Genomic DNA, 23,171 nt, shown 5'->3' on the forward strand with positions numbered 1-23,171 from the left:
TTTGTTGCTGCAATCTCTTAGGAAAAGGTGGTGGAGGATAGAGCTGTTTCTCCCCTGTATTAGGCTCAGGCAGAGTGTGTTCAACAGTAGTCTTCCTTGGCTCCGCCACTTTCTCCTTTTGCTTAGATTCTTCATCTCTCATTTCAGCTTCTCCTTCTTTTGCCTTTTCAGCATCAGCAACTTTTCCAGACCTTAAGGTAATAGCCTTGACTTGCTCTTTAGCTTCCTTCCTGCCTGGTACTTCCGTGTCACTGGGAAGGGTGCCAGGTTGACGATTGAGCACTGCATTGGCTAATTGACCGATTCGATTTTCCAAGGTCTTGATAGAAACCGCCTGACTCTTGCATAACAGCTTAAGTTCCTCAAAATCAGCACTAGTAGGTGCAGCTGTACGTCCCTGTTGAGGATATGATTGCCTTGTAGCATACTGATGTGGTTGCTGGAATCCAGGTGGGTTAAACTGTTTACTCACTCCTTGCTGATATGGTGGCTGAATAGCATTCTGATTATTTCCCCAGCTGAAATTTGGATGATTTCTGTTGTTAGGATGATAGGTTACTGGCATAAGCTACTGTTGTCGCTGATAGTTATTCACATACTGAACAGATTCGTTGACAAGAGAACACTGATCCGTAGCATGAGAACCTGTACAAAGCTCACAAACCATAGCTATTTGATTAACTCCATATGTAGCCAGAGAATTAACCTTCATTGATAGCGCTTGGAGCTGGGCTGCAATAGCGGTGGCTGCATCAACTTCCAGAATACCTGCTACCTTGCCTGACGTCATCCTCTGAGTTGGGTTTTGATGCTCATTTGCAGCCATCGTCTCTATAAGATTATACGCCTCAGTATAGCTTTTAGCCCATAAGGCGCCTCCAGCTGCTGCATCAAGCATGGGCCGAGATTGGGCCCCCAAACTATTATAGAAACCAGTGATCACCATCCAATCCGGCATTCCATGATGTGGACATTTTCTCAATATTTCCTTGTAGCGTTCCCAAGCCTCGCACATAGATTCTGTAGGTTGCTGCGCAAACTGAGTAAGAGCACTCCTCATAGCAGCAGTCTTTGCCATCGGATAAAACTTCACCAGAAACTTTTGCGCAAGATCTAGCCACGTAGTGATGGACCCAGCTGGTTCAGAATGTAACCAGTCTTTAGCCTTGTCCCTCAGTGAGAATGGGAAAAGCCTCAACTTGATAGCCTCATCAGTCACGCCATTGTACTTAAAAGTGCTGCAGATCTCGACAAAATTCCTTATGTGCATGTTGGGGTCTTCAGTTGCCGCTCCTCCAAAAGAAACAGAATTCTGCATCATCTGAATAGTGCCCGGCTTGATTTCAAAGGTGTTAGCTTGAATAGCCGGATGAAGGATGCTTGACTGAATGTCATCAATTTTAGGCCGAGAAAAATCCATAAGAGTTGGATCAGCTTGAACAATACGATCTCCCATGTTTACTGGTTCTTTCTGCTCAGTTCCTGAATCCGAATCCTCAAAATCTAACTTCTCCAGAATATCAAGAACTTCGTCTGTCTCCTCAGCTGTATCTAAAGTCCTCTTGCGAGCACGAGAACGAGTTTGCATAAACGCTTGCTAAAGTACCTGAAACACAACCGAAAATCCTAATTAACTACTACGTCCTAATCACTGAGTCCTAATGACCAATGATGGTAAGTACATAAACTAAACAAATACGCCGAGTCCCCGGCAGCGGCGCCAAAAACTTGTTAGGGCGAAAACACGCACTAATATTCACGCAAGTATACGCGTTCGCAAGTAATATAGAATACTTTCTAGTTCGTTCCCACAGAGACTCAGACTAAATTATTGTCTAATTGAACTCACTCACCAATGTCTGATTACTTCTCAATGTTAAGACACTAACACTTAAAATTGTTGATTAAATATTAACTACAATTAACTACTTAATTAATCACTTAACTAACACTTCAATTTATCAACAATAAAACACTCATGAGATCACAACTTCATTATTACTTCCTTCAATAGCCATTGTTGATACCTTTAGCATGTGACAGTGATGATATTAATCGAATAACACGAAACTGATAAAAGCCAACTTTCATTGTACTAATACCATTTTACCAAGCATCCACAATTAAGATAGAAGTTGAATAGTCATCAATTATGTTGAGTTCCTATATGTCTACAGAAATTGACAACACAACGATTTAAGCACAAGTTATTCCTTTTGATTACATAGGGCAAATAAAACTGTTAGAGTTACCACTAATCATATACAACGTACATGAAACTATGCTAGTATGGCAAGTTCTAAATCTCAAGATCCACCGTCGCTTCACAAGAGATTAACACCCTATCTTATATGTTCGCGACGCACATAAGATGACTACGCACAACCAATACTAGATATCATACAATCATCACACACTAATGTATTAAACAATTAACTAAAGAATTCCATAATAAATCCGTTGCAACCCCATGATCACGATTAGCCCATAATAGCACTTATCGTCATCATGGGTTCATATGAAATCATGATTAAACAAACACAAGAAAATAATAACTAAACTAATTATATTAAAACAGAGTGCGTCACAAGAGTAAATAAGTTCAAAGCAAGAAAACTAGCATCCAACGTTACAACGAAACAAGAATCACAAGAAGATATGCTTCCTCTTCGTTGCAGTGTGCTAAATCGGTCTTCTTCCTTATCTCCTTCGCTCCTTGCGTAAAAACACAATCTTCTTCAATCCCCCCTTGTGAAAAACGTCTCAAATCTACTTATATAATAGTCCCATAAAACTCAGATTACATAGAAGTGGAAACCAAACAGAAGTAGAAGTCCTAAAATAATATATCTTTTTTCCCGACCCTGCGCGGCCGCTCAGCATAGCTGAGCGGGCGCTCAGCTTGCTGCGCGGCCGCTCAGCAATGCTGAGCGGGCCGCTCAGCAATGCTGAGCGGGCGCTCAGCAATGCTGAGCGGGCGCTCAGACCTCTACTGGAAAAAATCTGATTTTGCTCCGTTTTTTCGCCGTAATCTGCCCGTTTCTTTCCTTTCGCAACGGTGAACACATGCCAAGGCTTAATATTGATGATTCCTCCCCCGAAATGCAACTAATACCCTGAAATGCATAAACACTAGAAAAACGCATCAAATACACAAAATACTTGATTTCAAGACACCAATTTAAGCCATTTTAAGACGTTCTAAGTGGTATAAAATGCCACTTATCAGCCTTGCTGATGGAAGCCTCTCAGCCCATCATGTTGGTACAGGAGGGGATTGTAGAAGAGGCAAGTTATGAAGAAGAAAGCCCAGAACAAATCGCTGCAAGACTCAGGAAAGGGAAGTGGGCACGCACAGAGACAACAACAACCATGGATCTGCCTAGCGGAATTACTCACACAGTTACCACGACCTCTGGACACTTGATAAATCCGGCCCAAGCTCACCAGCTCGAGCTCGAGGATACAGAAGGTTTGGCAATCATGGAAGTGGGAGAATCTAGTGAGGCTCGGGAAGACTTAGACCCGAGAATGCCCCCAATGGTTGAAAGGGTCGGGGCCACATAGAACACAATTCCAATCTTGGTAAACCCGGATGATCCTTCCAAAGTACTCAGAATAGACTCTAACTTAAGCCCTGACTTGAGGGAGGATCTAGCCCAATTCTTGAGGAGAAATTTGGATGTCTTCGCATGGTCACACTCTGATATGATAGGGATTGACCCGAATGTCATGTGCCACCGGCTCAACTTGGACCCGAAAAAGAAGGGGGTCAGACAAAAGAGGCGTCCGATTAGTGGAGAGAGGGCAGAGGCCCTCAAAGAAGAGTTGGATAAACTGAGGAAGACAGGGCTTGTAAGGGAAGCCTTCTACCCCATGTGGCTGGCCAACCCAGTGTTTTTCAAGAAACCAAATGGCAAATGGAGGACATGTGTGAACTTCACCAACCTAAACAAAGCTTGCCTGAAGGATAGTTTTCCTCTACCCCGAATCGACCAGCTAGTTGATTCCACAGCCGGGCACGCATTACTTAGCTTTATGGATGCTTATTCAGGATATAACCAAATCCCAATGTACGACCTAGATCAGGAGCACACCTCCTTTATTACTGATCGGGGCCTCTATTGTTATATCGGGATGCCCTTCGGGCTCCTTAACGTTGGAGCAACCTATCAAAGGTTGGTGAACAAGATGTTTAAACATCAGTTGGGGAAGATTATGGAGGTTTATGTAGATGATATGCTTGTGAAGTCAATGGAAGCAAAGGATCATGTCCGCCACCTATCAGAAATGTTCCAGATTCTAAGGGAGTACAGGATGAAGCTCAATCCCCAAAAATGTGTGTTCGGGGTCGAGTCAGGGAAGTTTTTGGGATTTATTGTCAACCATAGGGGCATTGAGGCCAACCCCGCCAAAATACGAGCCCTACTCGAGATGAGATCCCCCCCGACGGGTGAAGGATGTCCAAAGCTTAACGGGGCGAGTGGCTGCCTTAAACCGTTTCATCTCAAAGTCCTCCGATAAATGCCAGGAGTTCTTCAAAGCAATTAAAGGAGTGGGGAGGAATTTTGAGTGGACAGACTAGTGTGAGGAAGCCTTTCAGAAAATAAAGAAGCATCTCAGCAGCCCTCCAATGTTGTCCAACCCAAAGGCAGGTGAGACTCTGGTCCTATATTTGACCGTCTCTGACTTTGCAGTAAGTACGGTATTGGTCTGAGAGGAGAATTATATCGAGCTCCCGGTATATGATGTGAGTAAAAGGCTAGCCGACGCGGAGACTCGGTACACAAACCTCGAGAAATTAGCATATGCTCTGATCTTGGCCTCCCAAAAGTTCAGGCCCTATTTTCAGGTGCACAGGATAGAAGTACGAACCTCCTACCCCCTGAGGCAAGTAATGCACAAACCTGAGTCTTTTGGTCGAATGCTGAAGTGGATGGTTGAGCTCGGCTAGTTCGAGGTGGATTATAAGCCAAGGACAGCAATCAAAGGCTAAGCCCTGGCCGATATTGTGCTGGAATTTCCTCCACATCAAGAAGTGGAACAGGGAGCCCTTGTTGTCATACCTAGTGCAGAAGAGGTCAGGCTGGAAAGCCAAAATAGTGCCCCATGGTGGAGCCTATTTGTGGATGGAGCCTCTAATGGGGATGGGGCAGGAGCTGGAATTGAGCTAATCAGCCCAGATGCGCACAAGATCAGACGCGCGACCCATCTGGCCTTTCATGCAACCAATAATGATGCTGAGTATGAGGCCCTGATCAACGGTCTCAAGCTAGCTCTGGAAATAAAGATGGAAAATTTGAATGTATTTAGTGACTTCATGATCGTGGTCTATCAGATAAAGGGGGGTACCAAGATAAGGGGCCAAGAACAGAGCTTTACCTGAAGTGTGCGCAGAGGATAATTGAGAGATTCAATGAGGTGAGGCTGGAACTAATTCCTCGCTGGCAGAATGAAGGCGCGGATGAGCTGGCTAAGCTTGGCTCGCGCCGTGAGGCCACTTTGTTAGGGGTCGTGCCCCTTGATATACAGAGGCAGCCTAGTGTGCCCGAACACGAGGTGGGTAGCTTCAGTTATAACCTCGACTCCACATGGATGACACCTATCTTAGCCTACATAAAAGAAGGATCACTCCCAGACAAAAAGAATGAAGCAAGAAGAATAAAATACAAGGCATCCCGCTATGTGATATACGATGGGGTCCTATACAGAAGAGGGTTCAGTGTGCCCCTCCTCAAGTGCATAGATGGGGATGAATGCAAATATATCCTAAGGGAAGTATACGAGGGCATTTGTGGCAGGCACTCGGGGGGTAGCTCTCTAGCTCAGAAAATCCTCCATCAGGGTTACTACTGGCCAACACTAAAAAAGACGCCTTTGAATTCTCTCGAGCTTGTGATAAGTGTCAGCGATATGCAATTATTACAACAACCCCGTGGCCCCTCTCACATCCCTCATGAGCCCTTGGACCTTCTCTATGTGGGGAATTGATCTGATTGGAGAACTCCCGAAGGCCAAGGGAGGTGTCAAGTATGCAGTTGTTGCGGTAGATTACTTCACTAAATGGGCAGAGGCCGAGCCTTTAGCCACTATCACGGCAAAAAAAGCTCAAGAAATTTATGCACAGGACCATTGTGTACCGCTATGGCATCCCTTACAAGTTAGTATCAGATAACGGGAAATAGTTCGATAGCAAGGAAATGCGGGAATTTTGTGAGCAGCTGAGAATTCAGAAGAGTTTTAGTGTAGTTTGCCACCCCCAAAGCAATGGGCAGACGGAGGCTGTTAATAAAATCATTAAGCACATCTTGAAGGCAAAGATTGAAGAGAGGAAAGGGACATGGCCAGTGGAGCTCGTAGAGGTCATGTGGTCTTACAATACGACCCCCCGAACCACAATTGGAGAGACCCCTTTTTCTTTGGTGTATGGGTGTGAATCTATGGTGCCCGTCGAAGTAGGGGCAGGATCTTTTCGGAGGGACAACTATGACTCAGAGGCAAATGAGGTCAACCATCGGCTCTATTTGGACATGATCGAAAAAACTCAGGAAGAAACTAGGCACTACAATATTAAGGTTTGAGCCCAGACTTTTAAGGTGAGAGATTTGGTTCTGCGCCGGGTCATGCCAAACACCAAGGTGGTGAGCCACATAGTTTTTGGGGCAAATTGGGAAGGCCCCTACAAGATAAAATCAGTGCTCTGGGAGGGAACTTACCACCTCAATGATATGCAAGACAAGTTGATCCCAAGAGCCTGGAACGTGGAACACCTCCGCAAGTATTATCAGTAATATTATTCTTCTCAGACTTAGTATTATCTTAAAATATTCCTAAGTCCTGGGGGGTAGTTCCATATAGGTGCCTCCCTGTGACCACAAGCATATAACCCTTTCACTTTCCATTATCTATGAATGAACGATTGATATTTATTCGTGCCTTGATATTTTAACTCCTGTTATTAGATTAAAATACCCAGCAGGGGATCCCATCCTTCAGAGCCCATGCGAGGATAAAACAGTTATTTCATTAACGTGTTAAAATCATAAGTCAAGCCGGGCCCCGACCCGCTTTACAGCAAGTCTATGAACCGAGCTGGGCCTCGGCCTGCTTGGAAAAATAATAAGCACAAAACAGATTAAAGATGACGATAAAACTATGAAGGTAGAAAGAGGCACGATGCGAGCCCAAATCCCTGGCTCGCAAGGCGACATGTGTTAGAGGGTGCGGGCTGGGGAGCCCAACCCTCTATCAAATATGGTCAGGGTCATATTATGCGAGGAGAGGACACAGGAATAAGATGCGAACCCCTGAGCCCGGCTCGCTAATGCAAGCGCACATGCAACACTTGTGAGTTAGCAATGGTGTGAGCCTGTTCTACTTAAAATTATCATTGATTTTACTTGATTGAACATTTATGCGGGCTGATGAGCTCGGCTCGCTGTGAAGGTCTAACACCCGCCATACGCGGCCAGGGTTATGATAGCTTTTGGTCATTAGAGGCATTGTAAGTTTACACAAAATAAAGAAAACCAGCTAGCATAATAAAGATAAATGCGGGCACAAAAGACTTGACATTTTATACAAGAAAGTTGTAAATAAGTTATGCCCCGAGGCAGAATATTTCAAATACATATGCGAGGCGAGAAGGGTGCCCACTTAACCATTCAAAAGTCTATTTTCAAAATTAAATTAAATTAATACTTATCTGCCTCTGTCTCCTTACTAGCTTGATCAGCCGCGAGCCGGGCCTGCTCAGCTACGAGCCGAGCCTGCTCAGCTACGAGCCGGGCCTCCTCGGCTACGAGCCGGGCCTTCTCAGCAATTTGGGCATCCATTTCCATCTCTAGCTTCAACTTCTCAGTGTGCCTAGCTGTACCAGCGCCTAGAGCACCCCAATCGAAGTCAGGAACCTTGCTGATAAAGATTTTCATGAAGTTCCTGGCCCCCGGGTTCCTGGCATCAGCAAGGGCGGCCTCGCGGCCCGCGGTCAAGGCAGAAACCGACCCCTCCAGCTCGAGCACCTTCTCCTCGGGACCCTCTTTCTCCTTCTTCCATGCATTCCCGGCCAGGTCATGAGCCTCCTTCTGATCCCTTAGCGCATTCTCATGAGCAGCGGACAGATCAAGCATCTTCTGGTTGTAGTTCACAAGCGTGACTTTCTCCTACCCGTGCTCGCTATCTTGCTCTGAAGGGATTTGACCTTAGAGTCGAGCTTTATGTTGGTCTGGCTGATGGATCGAATTTTTCAAGCCCTAGACAGCTGACGGTAGTACACCTCAGCCGCGGCGCGGGTCAGCGCATCGTTGTTGGCCTCAAGAGAAGAAGAAGTCCAATTCTTCACATCCTGGTCACTGATGTGAGCTTGAGCGAGTCGGCCAAATGTGGTTGCGACCGTGTTGGTAGAAGAAGAAGTAGGGAGAGGGGAATCAGATGGAGCAGCCTTTTTTGGGTCGGGCTCACCGGTTCTTCCCTCTTTGGGATCTCGATGCCTTTTCAGCCGAGGAGAGGGCCCTCCACTCTTGAGATGCTTAGTAAGAGTGGTCATGCGGGCTGCAGGATTAACCTGAGAGCGAGCCCCTGTGATCGCCGCCGCGGGCTGAACTGGGCCCGAGGTCGCGGCTTGCTCAACCTCTTCCATGAAGGGAATATGGGAGATGGCTATTACTGAAAAGAAGACAATAAAACAATACGTTAGTCACAACAAGATACAATGGATAGAGGAGATGCGAGCAGATAGTAAATGCTTAAAATTAAAATGCAATGTAAGGGATGATGCGTGCAGGAGATATAGGAATATGAGCACACGGGCTCGCATGTGCGGGCCGGATGTTCTTACCCTTTATGGCTCTTTTCTTTGGCTTCTTTTTTTGGGGTGTCAGCCTCACTCCATCCTTCAAAAACCCACATGCGACCAGGTTCGAGGTCGTTATGAGTTTTCTGATATCCCTGTCCGCCTTGGGAAATCCTAGAAGGCTATTCATGTGTATCTTTTCCTGACCATCAAGCACATTGCGAGGCGGGGTGGCTGTAGATGAATAAAAACATTTTTTGTGTTAAGAAAGAACTATTATGAAGAAAAAAAATGCGGCCAGGGAGAACTTACATGGATTATAATAGAAGTGAGTCTGGACTCGGGGCACCTGTGGATATAGAAGTAGGGGCTCTTCCACTTCCCTGAATTGCTCGGCCCATTGTGAGTGAGGTTCTATTGTTGAAGCACAGCCAGACGGAGAGGTAAAAATACCTAAAGTCATTGGGCGAGTGCTTCAAGTTGAGGAAATAGTCCAGCTGCCTCACGGTTAGAGGAGGGTACCCACACTTATGGTACATGATGTACAGTACAAGGGCGGCCCAGTATCCATTCGGATTGATCTGAAGGGGTGCGAGCTGGTAGTACTCGCAAACGTCCTTAATGAAAGGATGGAGGGGTGAAGAGATTCCTAGCCTAAGTAGAAAGGTGGAAAAAACCATGCGAGGCACCCTGCCTCCATTCTCAGGGTGGTTGAATCTATAGCATCTCATGTGCGTCAAGGGCAAGAAAATATGACCCTCGAGCTGGAACTGCTCGTTATGCTCAGCCAAGTGCTTCTGAGTAAGCGAGGTGGGCAGATCGTGGCAAGCGAGCACCTTTATCTCCTCGGCCATAGTAGAACTCTCCTCCCCATCTGGGATAATCTGCTTTCTGAAGATAAATTCACCCTCAAGCTCAGGCTGGGCATGAGGCACATAAGGCTCAAGAGAAGCCGCGGGGATATAGTTATAATTGCAAATATTAAATTGACTTGTAACATCTGCCACCTCCTCACTTTGAGGGGAATCATAAGACCAATGTGAGCCGTCTTCTTCACCCTCGAGCCCCAATATGGGATACTCTGCAGGAACAGGCTCCTTTCCTTTCTTAGTATCATAATAGGCACTCCCCAGGTCGCTGTCAGTGGACTCCGAGTCGACATGAATGGGGTCGAGGTCATTGCCGCCCTCTCTTAAACCATCTCTCTTAAAATCTCCTCAGCTCGTTCTTTGTCCAAAGGGGCGGGCTCGCGTTTTGAGAGTTCTTCCACCCCGATGGAGGCTGGTATCTTGGAAAGGTCCACAGGCCTGTTTCTCCAATCGTAAATATTCTTCTCCCTAGTGTAGTATTCAGGGTTAGGGTCAAGGTGAATATCCAGCGAGCCGGAGCCACTTGATCGCAAGGAGTTCTTATCTCTAGCAATGTTCAGGGCCCCTTGAGGGGTGATAGCAGAGCCGGGAGAAATAGGTTGGCTAAGACGTCCAGATAGGGAGGTCAGCTCATGTTGGAAGTCCTTCGAGCCTCGCTGTTCAGGTGGATATTGATTTAATGAAGACGGAGTGGCTAAAGAGCGAGCCGGGTTGAAAGCAGAATGAGCCGGGCTTGAGAAAGAATGAGACGATCCATATGAGCGGGCTGAAGACGCACTCGACATCTGTAAAAGATGGTGAATATTAGTGTGTGGCCCTAAAAGAAAGTAAAAATAGGTATGGGGTCGCACTTAAGTGTCCTCACGTCTCACACAGGATCACACCTAAGTATATAAGCGAGCAGACAGTCTCGCATCGCGTTTCGTGATTGTGTGCGGGCTCGCATCGAACATGTGGTGTATGCTCGCGTGGTGCAAATAAACAAACATGAATGGATATGAATGATTGAAAATCAAAGGGGTACCTGTAGGTGAAGTGTAGGATGATCCTGATGAATTTGTTCTCGGAGAATATCGCCACCGGCAGACGGTTCTTATGGTGATGATGGTTTTCGCCGTGGTAGATCCTTGAGCAAAATGGGCAGCAGTTCGATAAGTGTTCTTGGAAATATTAGAAATGAAGTGAAGATCTCACATATTTATAGGAAACAGGAGAGAAAAAGGGAGAATTCCACGTGTCATAATCTCAGAGGATGACACGCATCCCTACGCCAGCTATTCTACAGCTGTTATGAGTTTAAAAACTCTTGACTGTTAAAGGAACATGCGAGGCTGGATGGTGCGGCCTCGTGGGCTCGCACTTGCGAGGCCAAAAAAAGCTAATTTTGGAAAATTTCTAGCCTCAAGATGCGACCAGGAATTTTGGGGGTAGTTGTTATGCCCGCTTTCGGTCATGGACCCTAAATAGGTCCCCATGGGAACATTGAATAGTTGGGCTCTCATGTATGAGCTAAAATCGTGGATTAATGTGATTTGGGCCAGTGCATGCGAGCTGGGCTCATGATGAGTGAGTCGGTGGTCTCTCACATGAGAGCTGGGCTCTCACTTGTGAGCCGGGCTCACACATATAAGATGGGATCACACTTGTCATCTGGATGCCCACTTGCGGGCTGGGCTCAGGCGACTACACGCGGGCTGGGCTCAGGTGCCAACACGCGAGCTGGGCCCATGAGCCCACATCTTATAAAAATAGAGGTAACATTGTATTTATTGATTAGAAAGGAAGGCGGTGCGGGCCGAGGTAACCAGGCCGGCCCGCATTAGAGGACTTTATGTGTATTATGGAAAGTGACTCATAGATGACTGAGTTGCTCATAAATTTCAGGGCCGACACGGGTTCTTCCTACAATTATGGGAAGAAATGCGGAGATGCCGTGAGATTGTAGGAAGCTTGTGGAGTCGGTCGATATTTACATGAGTAATTGGCTGAAGGCCTGACTTTATCATGGGTTTGGGCTGCACGGGTTGAAAAACCCTAACCCTAGCCTATGTGACTTGTTCCCCAAGAACTACGTGAGGCTTGATCCCTATAAATAGGGTACGTAGGCACTTGTATGAGACATGAGTCGACACTTGATAGAGAATAACAAACCCTATTCTTTCTTAAGAAGTCAACATACAAGCCCAGACACCACCATACATAACCTTCCTCCGCCCTCAAACACCACCGTTGATCTTTATTGAGGCCAATAACCTCCAAAATACTGTTATACGAAATTCTCCCTATAACAGAATCCTTTTTTACAAGACGAAAGTAACAAAATTTAAATTTCCATGATAATATGTACCTGTGAGAAAACAATTAATACTGCAAGCCATTACCTTTCTCTCATTTTGAAAATCCTTTGTCTCAAAAAACTAAGGCTTCTTTGTGTTACTTGATGCCAACTTGCTAACCTATGGTGTTCTTGCCAAGCTACCCAAGGTGAAAACTCTAACATGAAGATCTAATATTTAAATAAGATTGCTGGTGTTTATCTCTAACTATGAAAAGTTAATGACCCTTATCTAGAGGTGGTTTTCTCATTTATAATTATCTATACCTAGGCGGCACACACCCGAACTAATGATTGTAACTGCAATATGCAGTAATATTGCACTTTAGAGGCCATCTTAGTGCTAAATACTGATTTTTCATATGAAGGCACATTGAATCCAAATGCATTCTAGGTTAATGCTATAAAATAAAGAAAGCTATGGCTCACAAGTCCTAGAGGCCTTGTACTGCACCAACAATATTAGTATCATATCTTTTTTCTATTTATTCTTCCACACTACCTTATCCACCAACCACCGACATCATAACTCTGGTATGACTCTACTTGCTTAAAAAATAAATAGATATATAGCAACCTGGTATTTACTTTTATTCATCTACCTGATCTGAATATTAACTTGGTTGTATGTGGAATTAAAAAATTAGTAACAGTTATACAGTCCTTATTGACAAAGTTGAATGTCACATATGGGGAACTGAGAATATAAATACTTATGCAACAAAATATTGAGGTCTTGAGGTTTGATAGAATCATGAAATGAATGGCACACAGTATATATATAATCCTATGCAATTTAACAAACACTATCATCTTTGCTTCCTGGTACCTCGGATTAATAATTTATATTTATAACAGAATCGGATTAATAATTTATATTTATAACAGAGATTCACTTTTAGTGCTGACCAACAAATATAAGAGAAGATAAAACTTCAACTGGCTTCTTTAAAAAGTTTTTCATTTTTTCTTCTTTTATTCTTAAGCAAATTATCTCCTATAAAATTTTTCCTTCTAATATCATTTTCAGACGATGAATCAATTGATCTTAGTTCGTCACTCACAAAACTAGACTCATGACTGCTAACATCTGTAAACTCTCGCTAGCCAATTGTGACTTAAATAACTTCAGTGATTGCTTACATTCATTCAGTTCTTCATCACTATCAACAAGATTAGAGCAATCGTCATCACTTGATTCAGTTTCACTCAAATACTCTGGATTATTATCGCTATCACTTCCACCCCTATTATAAATTTTATTTTCGGTATCAATTAATGGGGAAGCAAAGTCAAAACAGTAGTCTATATAGAGATCTATCTTTACCGTAGGGCAGGGACACATCAACTACCGTTCTAACAGACTCATCATCATACGGAATCTTCATACCCTCACTAAAATCAACTACATTTATTTTAAAATAAACAAAACAGAAGAATTATACTCAAATTCTTTACTAAAATCCTCTAAATCACGAAACGAGAGCTCATCTGCGTCAAGATTGACAATATCCACCTTCCCACCCTTGTAGCTCGGCTTTGCAATATCCAAATCACCATTATGATGTATATAAACATTAATCCTTGTCGACATCCTGTAATTGAAAAAACACACTATTATTATACAAATTATAGTCGATAAATAATATATAAGACTTCAAATACACAATCGATATGTTGTGCAAGACATGCCTGTACTATAACAAGACCAAGACAAATTGAAAGGCCTAAGAATTAGTTGTATGATAATCTAAATTTGCATTTTGTATTGTATTACTTGAGTCTGTAATAATGTCAAAGATTAGCTTGGAGTATTTTTCTGTAAACAGTCTCAAGCCTAAGAATAAACTCTGGAAGAAGATCAATAAGATCATGCCTCAGAGAAATTGTGAATAAGCCTGGAGTTAATAAATCTGTTTTGAGAAAAATATTCTAAGTCAAGATATCTACAAGTCACATATCAAGTTATATAGAGAAGTCATTCGAGAACTCCAGAATGACTTATCGAGAAATCCAAAATAGCTTATAGAGAAGTCTCAGAGATATCGACAAGCCAAATGAAGACATAAAGATTGGAGATATCGTCAAGTCAAATTATCATTAGAGATCTTAGAGACATCGACAAGTTAAAATGTATATAGAGATCTCTGAGATATCGACAAGTCATTTCTGTATTAGAGAACTCAGAGATATCGACAAGTCAAAATGAAGATGTGAAGATTGGAGATATCGACAAGTCAAGTTCTCATTAGAGATCTCAGAGATATCGATAAGTCAAAATACTTATAGAGATCTCAGAGATATCGACAAGTCATTTCCACATGCAGAAGTTTGTAGACCTCGACAAGTCAAGTTCACTTATAGATAACTCAGAGACCTCGACAAGTCAAAACACTTATAGAGAACTAAGAGATCTCGATAAGCCATTATACTTATCGAGATGTTAGTTCTCTATTGATCAAACTGGAGATTTCGATATGAAGCTCAAGTACAGAATGCAGACAAGTTAAATATTCAAGATTATCAATCAACAAACGATCTAATTTCTTAGATTAAAAAGTCTATAAAAGCAGCTTGAAGAGTACAAGATCAAAGGCCAAGATTAACTGACAAAGGAAAGTCATAGATCAACATGATTTGCAAATATACACTAAGCCAGAAATGGAAAGCTTTAGAGATTACTTAAAGCGGGGTTTAGTACATTCTATTGCATGTTGTGTAAACCTGTGTTTACTAATCTATAAAGTAAACACTAGTCCTTTGCTTTTTAATTGTATCAAACATATCTAGAATTTCTTGTAACTCTCTCAAGGAAGAAGCCGAGTTCTTTACTTACAAAAAACCCAGAAATTTTAGCAAAATAATAGCTTGATTTTAATACAAAATTAAGTGAGTTTTGAAATATTGTGTGCACTGCTTATTTTCAGTTAACATAATATTGTTGCATTTCTTATCTTTTTTGTTCACCAACTAACAAACATTCAAAAAGCCTGAAAAATAACCAAAACACATTCACCCCCTTGTGTTATATTCATTACCTAACAAGTGGTATTAGAGCAAAATCTGAAAGCAAATATATTATAGATTTTAGAAGAATGAATATACAGAATATTAATAGTATCAAGATTCCTGCATTTGACAGATTTAACTATATATTATGGAAAAAGAAAATGTTACTATATATAAAGATGGCCAATCCATTATATGTTCAGATTCTCAAGAATGGTCCTTTCACCCTCATGGAAAGATTTGAAGAATCTACAGATGGAGACATGGTCATTCCAGCTCATTATGCTCCTACAGATCCTTCACAATATACTGAACCTGAAAAGGAGAAAGTCTCTCTGGATAGTGGTTTACAACTAATTTTAATAGAGTCACTTGACAATGTAATGTATAGTAACATTATCAACTGTGACATAGCCAAATAGATCTGGGAGAAGATAGAAATTCTGTGTGAGGGAACAGAGGAAGTTAGGTCAAACCAAAGTAGAATTTTGGTATCTCAGTATGGGGGTTTCATGGCTAAACCTAAGGAAAGTATAACTGATGTTTTTAAAGATTCAATAAGCTTATTAATGACTTGCAGCTCCATGACAAATACTATGAAGCTGAGGAGGTTAACTTGAAGTTTTTGCTCACCCTTCCTGACCATTTAGATTAGAAGTTCTCAACTATAAGAGAAGGGAGAGACTTGAACAGGATGACACTGGAGGTTTTTGGTATCTTAAAAACTTATGAACTGGAAATGATTCAAAGAAAGTCTTTAAGAGCTGGTCAAGGGCACATTGTTGAATGATCAAGTGTTCTAGTGGTTAATGACAACCAGTCATCTGATGATGAACAGGAAATTCAGACTCCAGTTATCTCAAGCAATGAGCAAAAGAACACGGAACCACAGAAGCAAATTATTCTTGAAATTGAAGAGGATAAATTTTATATCATAGATGAAATGGATGAGTTAGATCAGTCCATGGCTTACTCAGCAAAAAAAATTCTCTAACATTAAGGTAAAAAAACGAAAGTTCTTCAAAAATAAGGGACAAACATCCACCAAGGACAACAGCTGGAAAGGAAAAACACAGTATAACTCTGGAAGCAAAAATGGTTATAAAAAAGGATTTGTTGACAGGTCAAAGTTTAGGTGCTTATCTTGAATTGGAGGCAAAATATGAGGCTCTTCTAAGAAAGCAACATGGTAAAGCTTATATTGGAGAAGGAAAGAGTTATGATGATTCAGACAATGATGATGATGAAGACGTAGGAAATTAGGCAGTCATGGCCTAGGAACAAGGAGAGTCATCTTCATCAAAAACAAAAGTATCAACTCTTACCACTGTCGATATAAATGAAAGTCAATATAAGGAAACTATTGAAAAAATGAGCATAGAAATGTTCCATATCCACACTAGCATGGTAGTAGCTACTGAAGAAGTCAGTTGGTTATCTAAATCTAATGAGAAGCTTGAGAGTGAGAAACAAAAGTTTTATCTATTGCTTGTGGAACTTGAGTCAGTCAAGCAAGAAAATGAATATTTAAAGAACAAGCTGAAGTGTGCTACTGAGATAGAAGCTGTGTTGAGGGAGAAGTTATAGAAGAATGAAGTGAAACTGAAATCATTCAGAAATGCATCTTAGTTAGTTGGTCAGTACCATGAGAAGAACAAACCATGTGCTAACATAGCTATTGTCTTGGATTATGATGCATTGAAAAACAACATGAAAGTTGAAGGTGATAAGGGAAATGCAACTGCATGTGAAGATGTCCCAGCTATGCTGAGAAAGGTTGGTTCACCTATGTTCAAAGTACGTGAAGTAAATTTTAGTGAAGAAGAGTTGATCATAAAGCATAAAATTGCTGATGAGGATAATTAAAAGAAATGTACAAAAAAACCTCCAACTTTTAAAGTTGAGAAGAAGCCCATGGTTAATCAAACTCCGAAGAAGCCAATCAAGGAAGTTAAAATTGACGATGCAAGAAAGAAGAAGTAAACAGAAATGGAAAGATTGGGATAAACAAAAGCAACAACTTTGCATTTATTACTGATGCTCCTAGAAAACAATGTCAGAAATGTGGCTCAACAAATCATCTAACTCACCTTTGTAAAAAGGCTGTTAGTGAGCCAAGATTGGGAGCATGCAAGTATGGTGAAGCAAAGACTGAAGATCCATATTCCTTTCATGATAAGTTTGATTGTATTGCTTGCAACATGAAAGCAATGACAAGTTGCCATAAGCTGAGAGTAGACCTCAAGGAAATTAATTGGCTCTGCAGCAAAAAAGGAACATGCAAATCAAGCAATGAACACCATTCTTTATTAATCAACTCATTTGAATTCTGCACATTCTGTTAACAAGAAGAAAGTACCCAACACTGCTTGGGTAGCTAAAAACACTTAATCCTCATTATGTGTAGGAAAAATGAAGAAAGTCATATGGATCATAGACAGTGGATGCTCAAGACATATGACAGGTGATATGGCCCTGCTATCACAATTTGAGGAGATGGATGGCCCATTAGTGACTTTTGGAGACAACAACAAAGGTTTCACAATGGGATATGGCAAATTAATTTCGGGAAATGTTGTCATTGAAGATGTAGCATTGGTTGTTGGTTTGGAAGTAAATCTCCTAAGTGTTAGTCAATTCACAGATAGAGGATTCAATGTCAAATTTGACAAAGGAGAATGCTTAATCATCAGCAAAAAGACTAATGAAGTTGCTCTGAAAAGAGTAAGAAAGGGAAGCTTATTCGTTGCAGATTTGAACTCATCAAATGAGGATGGAATTTGTTGCTTCTACACCAAGGCATCTGAAGAACAAAGCAAGATGTGGCATAAGAAGCTCCCTCACTTGAATTTTAAAGCAATCAACACCCTACAAAAAAGGAATTAGTGAGAGATATGCCAAATCTGGAGTTTGCTCAGAATGAAGTCTGTGAAGCTTTTCAAAAAGGAAAAATAAAGAAATCAAGTCATAAGAGTAAACTGTGAATTCCATAAGTGCACCTTTGCAACTTATTCACATGGACTTATTTGGACCAGTTAATGTCTTATCAATTTCAAGAAAGAAATATGCACTTGTGATGGTGGATGACTACTCAAGAAGATTGAGAAACAGGCTAAAGATCAGAATTGTGTGAAAAGATTGAGGAGTGACAATGGCACAAAATTCAGAAATGTAACTTTCACTGAATTCTGCAAAGACAAGGGCATTGTTTAAGAATTCTCAGCATCTAGGACACCTCAACAGAATGGTTTTGTTGAAAGGAAAAATAGAAAATTAGTGGAGGCTACTAGAATAATGCTCAAAGATGCCAAGTTGCCAACTAATTTTTGGGAAGAAGCTGTCAATACTGCATGCTACACTCAAAACAGATATCTCATTAACAAGAATTTTGCCAAATCAGCCTACTCAATCTTATCTAAAAGAAAGCCTACTGTGAAGCATCTTCATGTGTTTGAAAGCAAATGTTATGTTCTAAAAGACAACTCTGAATATGTGGGAAAATTTGAATCTAAGGTTTTTGAAGCAATTTTTCTGGGATATTCGTTGGAGAGAACTGCCTATAAATTCTATGTGCTTGAACAAAAGAAAATTATGGAAAATAAAGATGTAACTTTTGATGATGACAAGTGTCCAGGCTTGAAATGCCCTGATGAAAATGAAGCTGATACTATGAAATTTGAAAATCTCAACATTGATAGTGATTCTGAGGATGAAGCTGAAATTAACACAAATCACAGAATGGATGAAGAGTCAACTGAACAAGTGAGTCATGAGAATGGAAGCTCATCTCAAATACCTGAAGTTGATAGCACAAACTCAGGGGGAGAAAGAGAAGAAGGTTCTACAAGTCATGCCAGTAGTGAAGAAAATGTAGAAAACTCAAATCAACAAACTCACACCAGGAAGTGGGATATGAGCCACACAAGAGAAGCAATTATTGGTGATCCAACTGTTGGAGTGAGGACTAGAAGTGCAACTGCAAATAAATGTCTTTATGCATGTTTTCTTTCACAAGTTGAGCCCAAGAAAACTGAGGAAGCTCTACTTGATCCTGATTGGATATCTGCAATGCAAGAGGAGCTAAATCAGTTTGAAAGAAAAAAAGTTTGGGAATTGGTTCCTGCACCAAAGAACAAAAGTGCAATTGGAACAAAATGGGTGTACAGGAACAAAATGGATGAAAATGGAATTGTCACCAGAAACAAAGCAAGGTTGGTTGCAAAAGGCTACTCACAAGATGAAGGAATTGACTATAATGAAACTTTTGCTCCAGTTGCAAGACTTGAAGCAATAAGGATTTTCCTTGCATTTGCTGTATATTCAAATTTCAAGGTATATCAAATGGATATGAAGAGTGCATTCCTTAACGGTAATTTGGAAGAAGAAGTTTATGTGCAGCAGCCACCTGGCTTTGAAGATCCAGAATTTTCAGATTTTTTGTACAAGCTACTCAAGGCTCTCTATGGACTAAAACTTGAACCTAGATCTTGGTATGAAACACTATCATAATTTTTGCTTAAACATGGATTCACTAGAGGTAGAATAGAAAAGACTCTCTTCTATAAGTAGCATGGTAATGATATGATCCTAGTTCCGATCGATGTGGATGATATCATCTTTGGTTCTACTAATGAAAAGCTATTTCAAAGATTTTCAAAGCTTATGCAGAGTGAATATGAAATATGCATGATGGAAGAACTTGTTTACTTTCTTGGACTTCAAATCAGCCAAAGAAGTGATGGATTTTCATCATCCAAACTACGTATGTCAAGGATTTATTGAAGAAGTTTGGTATGGTTGATTGTTCACCTGCATCTACACCTATGTCTACAGCTACTAAGTTGGTTGAAGATAAGAATGGAAAAAGTGTAGACATTTTAGGTTATAGAGGAATGATTGGATCTTTGTTGTATTTAACTGATAGTTAACCAGATATCATGTTTGCAACATGTCTGTGTGCAAGATTTCAAGCCAATTTAATGGAATCATATTTGATGGCTGTGAAAAGAATTTTCAGATACCTAAAAGGGAATCCAAACTTGGGATTATGGTATCCTAAGGGAACAGGTTTTGAAGTTGTTGGATACACAGACGCGGATCTTGCTGAATATAGGGTTGACATGAAGAGTACTAGTGGAAGTTGTCAGTTTCTTGGACAAAAACTTGTATCCTGGTATAACAAGAAACAAAAATATGTGTCAACTTCCACAGCTGAGGCTGAATACATAGCTGCTGGAAGTTGTTGTGCTCAAGTGCTTTGGATTAGAAATTGGCTAATGGATTATGGCCAGTGTTACACAAAATTCCAATTATGTGTGACAATACTAGTGCTATATCTATTATGGCTAATCCAGTTAATCATTATAGAACAAAGCACATTGATGTAAGGTACCATTTTATTAGAGAACATGTTGTAAATGGTACCATTGAGCTAATTTTTGTTCCAACAGAAAAACAATTAGCTAAAATTTTTACTAAACCTTTGGATGAAGCTACTTTCACTAGACTTTTAGGTGAAATTGGTATGCTAAATTCTTCATCCTAAAGGCAAGAACTCAACTAATGTTTTGCAGCAGATTAATTTCTAGTAATTCAAAATTAGTTTGATTTAATTGGAAACTAACTGGAATATGAGTTATAAATATTTCAGAAATCTCGGTATATTTATTTTTCAGAATTCAAAATTTAGCTTGGAATTTTTCAGTTTTAAGAAAACTGTCTAAGTGTTGATTATCATTGTGGGAGGAAAGGGAACCAAATGTGTATGATGCACATAGCAAATCTGTCTTAACTTTAAAGGCAGTTTTTATGTGGACAGTAAACGACTTCCCGGGATACGGAAATCTGTCAGGCTGCATAAATAAGGGGTATAAGGCTTGTCCAGTATGTAGTGATAACACTGTCGCTAGATATTTAAGTCAAAGTAGGAAAATGTGTTATCTAGGCCATCGTCGGTATTTAGATGAGCATCATCCTTATAGGAGGCAGCGGATAGCATTTGATGGATAATAAGAACTTGGTTACGCACCTGAGCCCCTAAGCGGAGAAGAAGTATTAATGTAATAGCAGCAACTTGAATTTAGTTTTGGGAAGGGGGAAGGCAAAAAAGGTAGAGTATGCATGGAAAAAGAAATCAATTTTCTTTGAATTGGAATATTAGAAATTTCACCACGTGCGTCATTGTTTAGATGTTATGCACATCGAGAAGAATGTGTGCGATAATATAATTGGGACACTACTTAATATAAAAAACAAGAATAAGGACAATGTTGCTTCTCGTCTTGATATGATTGATATGGGTGTAAGGACTGATTTAGCTCCTGAAATAGGTGAAAAAAGGACATACTTACCTTCTTCCCCTTTTACTTTGTCTAAAAAAGAAAAAAAAACTATGTTGACATCATTGTCCAATATGAAACTTCCATATGGACATTCATCAAATATCAGAAACCGTGTATCACTGATTGATATGAAGTTGTATGGGCTGAAGTCGCACAACTGCCATATCCTACTCCAGCAGGTACTACTGGTTTGTATTCGTTCTGTGCTTTCAAAAAATGTTAGGGTAAGTACAATAAGATTGTGCTTTTTTTTCAACTCCTTGTGCAACAAAGTCTTAGATGTGTCAAAATTGAGTAAACTCCACGCAAATTTGATTTTGACCTTATACGAGTTGGAAAAAAAATTCTATCCATCCTTTTTCGATGTTATGGTACATCTCACAGTCCATTTAGTAAGGGAATTGCGGTTATGCGGACCAGGTTTTTATAGATGGATGTTTCCATTTGAAAATTTTAATAAAATATTAAAGAGCTATGTCCGAAACCGATTTTATCCGGAAGGTTGTATAGCTGAAGGCTATCTGAAGGAAGAATCAGCCGAGTTTTGCACGGGGTTCTTTAGCGAGAGTAGTAGAACTGCAGGTCTTCAGAAAGATGATGACAAGTTTTCCGGTCCAGTAGGTCGTGTGACAATGAAGTCTGTTACCGAAAAAGAACGAGATGAGACACATCTCGCGGTCCTTCTTAATAATCCTGAAGTGGAACCATACATTCGGTAAGTAAAATATTTATAAGTATATTTATGAGTGTATTAGTTATTTTTAGTAGGTGGCTCATTCTATGTACTTGCAATATTTTCAGATTGCATAAGGAACACTTGGAAAAAATTTACCAAGGAAAAAAGAAGAGTGTACAATGGCTTTTGGGAGAGCACAATCGACAATTTCCCGATTGGTTTCAACAAAAAGTTAGTTTACATTCTTTTTTATTTTATTACAAATTTATGCAAGTCGTGCATTTAATTAAAATAAACTTTTATGCATCCTTACTTTACTTGTAGGTAAGTATAGAAATGAGGGAAAATTATGAAGCCATGTCTGAAACAATTAGATGGTTGGCTGGAAAGCCTTCATTTTTAGTGTTGACATACGAAGGCTATATTGTTGACGGGGTCCGTTACCATACGAAGGAGCGAGATATTGCGAGGGTAGTTCAAAATAGTGGTGTTTCATTAGTTTTTAGGACAGTCCAAGTGTCTAGTTCTAAAGATGTAAATCCCGTAGAGTGCGAGTTAACATTCTATGGGATTGTACAAGAAATCTGGGAGTTAAATTACCACGCATTCAAGTCCCCTTTATTTTTGTGTACATGGGCAGCCACTGATAGAGGAGTCAAGTCTAATGATCTTGGTTTTACGCTCGTGAACTTCAATCGACCAGGCCACAAACAGGACAAATTTACGCTCGTGAACTTCAATCATGAACGCTCGTCATTATCATGATGTGTACAATGAAGATGTGGAAGAAGAGACCTCCTGGAATCCTCCCCCATTCTGTTATGATATCCCTATGTGTGATCCTACTACTTGTGATAATTATGCAAGTGTTAGCAATAAAAGACAAAATGTATAGGGTATTTGGGTGAAAAAGTCATAGAATTATAATTATTATGACTTGTACTTGTTTAATTAGTTGTATTAAAATTAAATTTCAGTGAACTCTCTTTTTTGGCTCCCTGATTACACATTATAGTTATAATTATTGTATTATATTATAGAATTACGTGTATTTACACCTTTTTGGCTCCCTGATTATAATGATTTGTACTTGCACTTTGTTTCATTATAATGTTTTGATTTTGCTTTAAGTTTAATGTTATAATTATTT

At 40.5% G+C, this 23,171-nt stretch overlaps 1 non-coding gene across 1 annotated transcript; it reads left to right on the plus strand.

Moving 5' to 3' along the window:
* Positions 1-956: 956 nt before the first annotated feature.
* On the plus strand, positions 957-1,063 carry LOC141675500 (small nucleolar RNA R71). The gene has a single exon (XR_012556149.1). It is a non-coding gene; the product is annotated as a small nucleolar RNA R71 (small nucleolar RNA).
* The last annotated feature ends 22,108 nt before the right edge of the window (positions 1,064-23,171 follow it).

The sequence above is a fragment of the Apium graveolens genome, chromosome 7, assembly GCF_009905375.1.
Source record: "Apium graveolens cultivar Ventura chromosome 7, ASM990537v1, whole genome shotgun sequence".
Taxonomy (NCBI): domain Eukaryota; kingdom Viridiplantae; phylum Streptophyta; class Magnoliopsida; order Apiales; family Apiaceae; genus Apium; species Apium graveolens.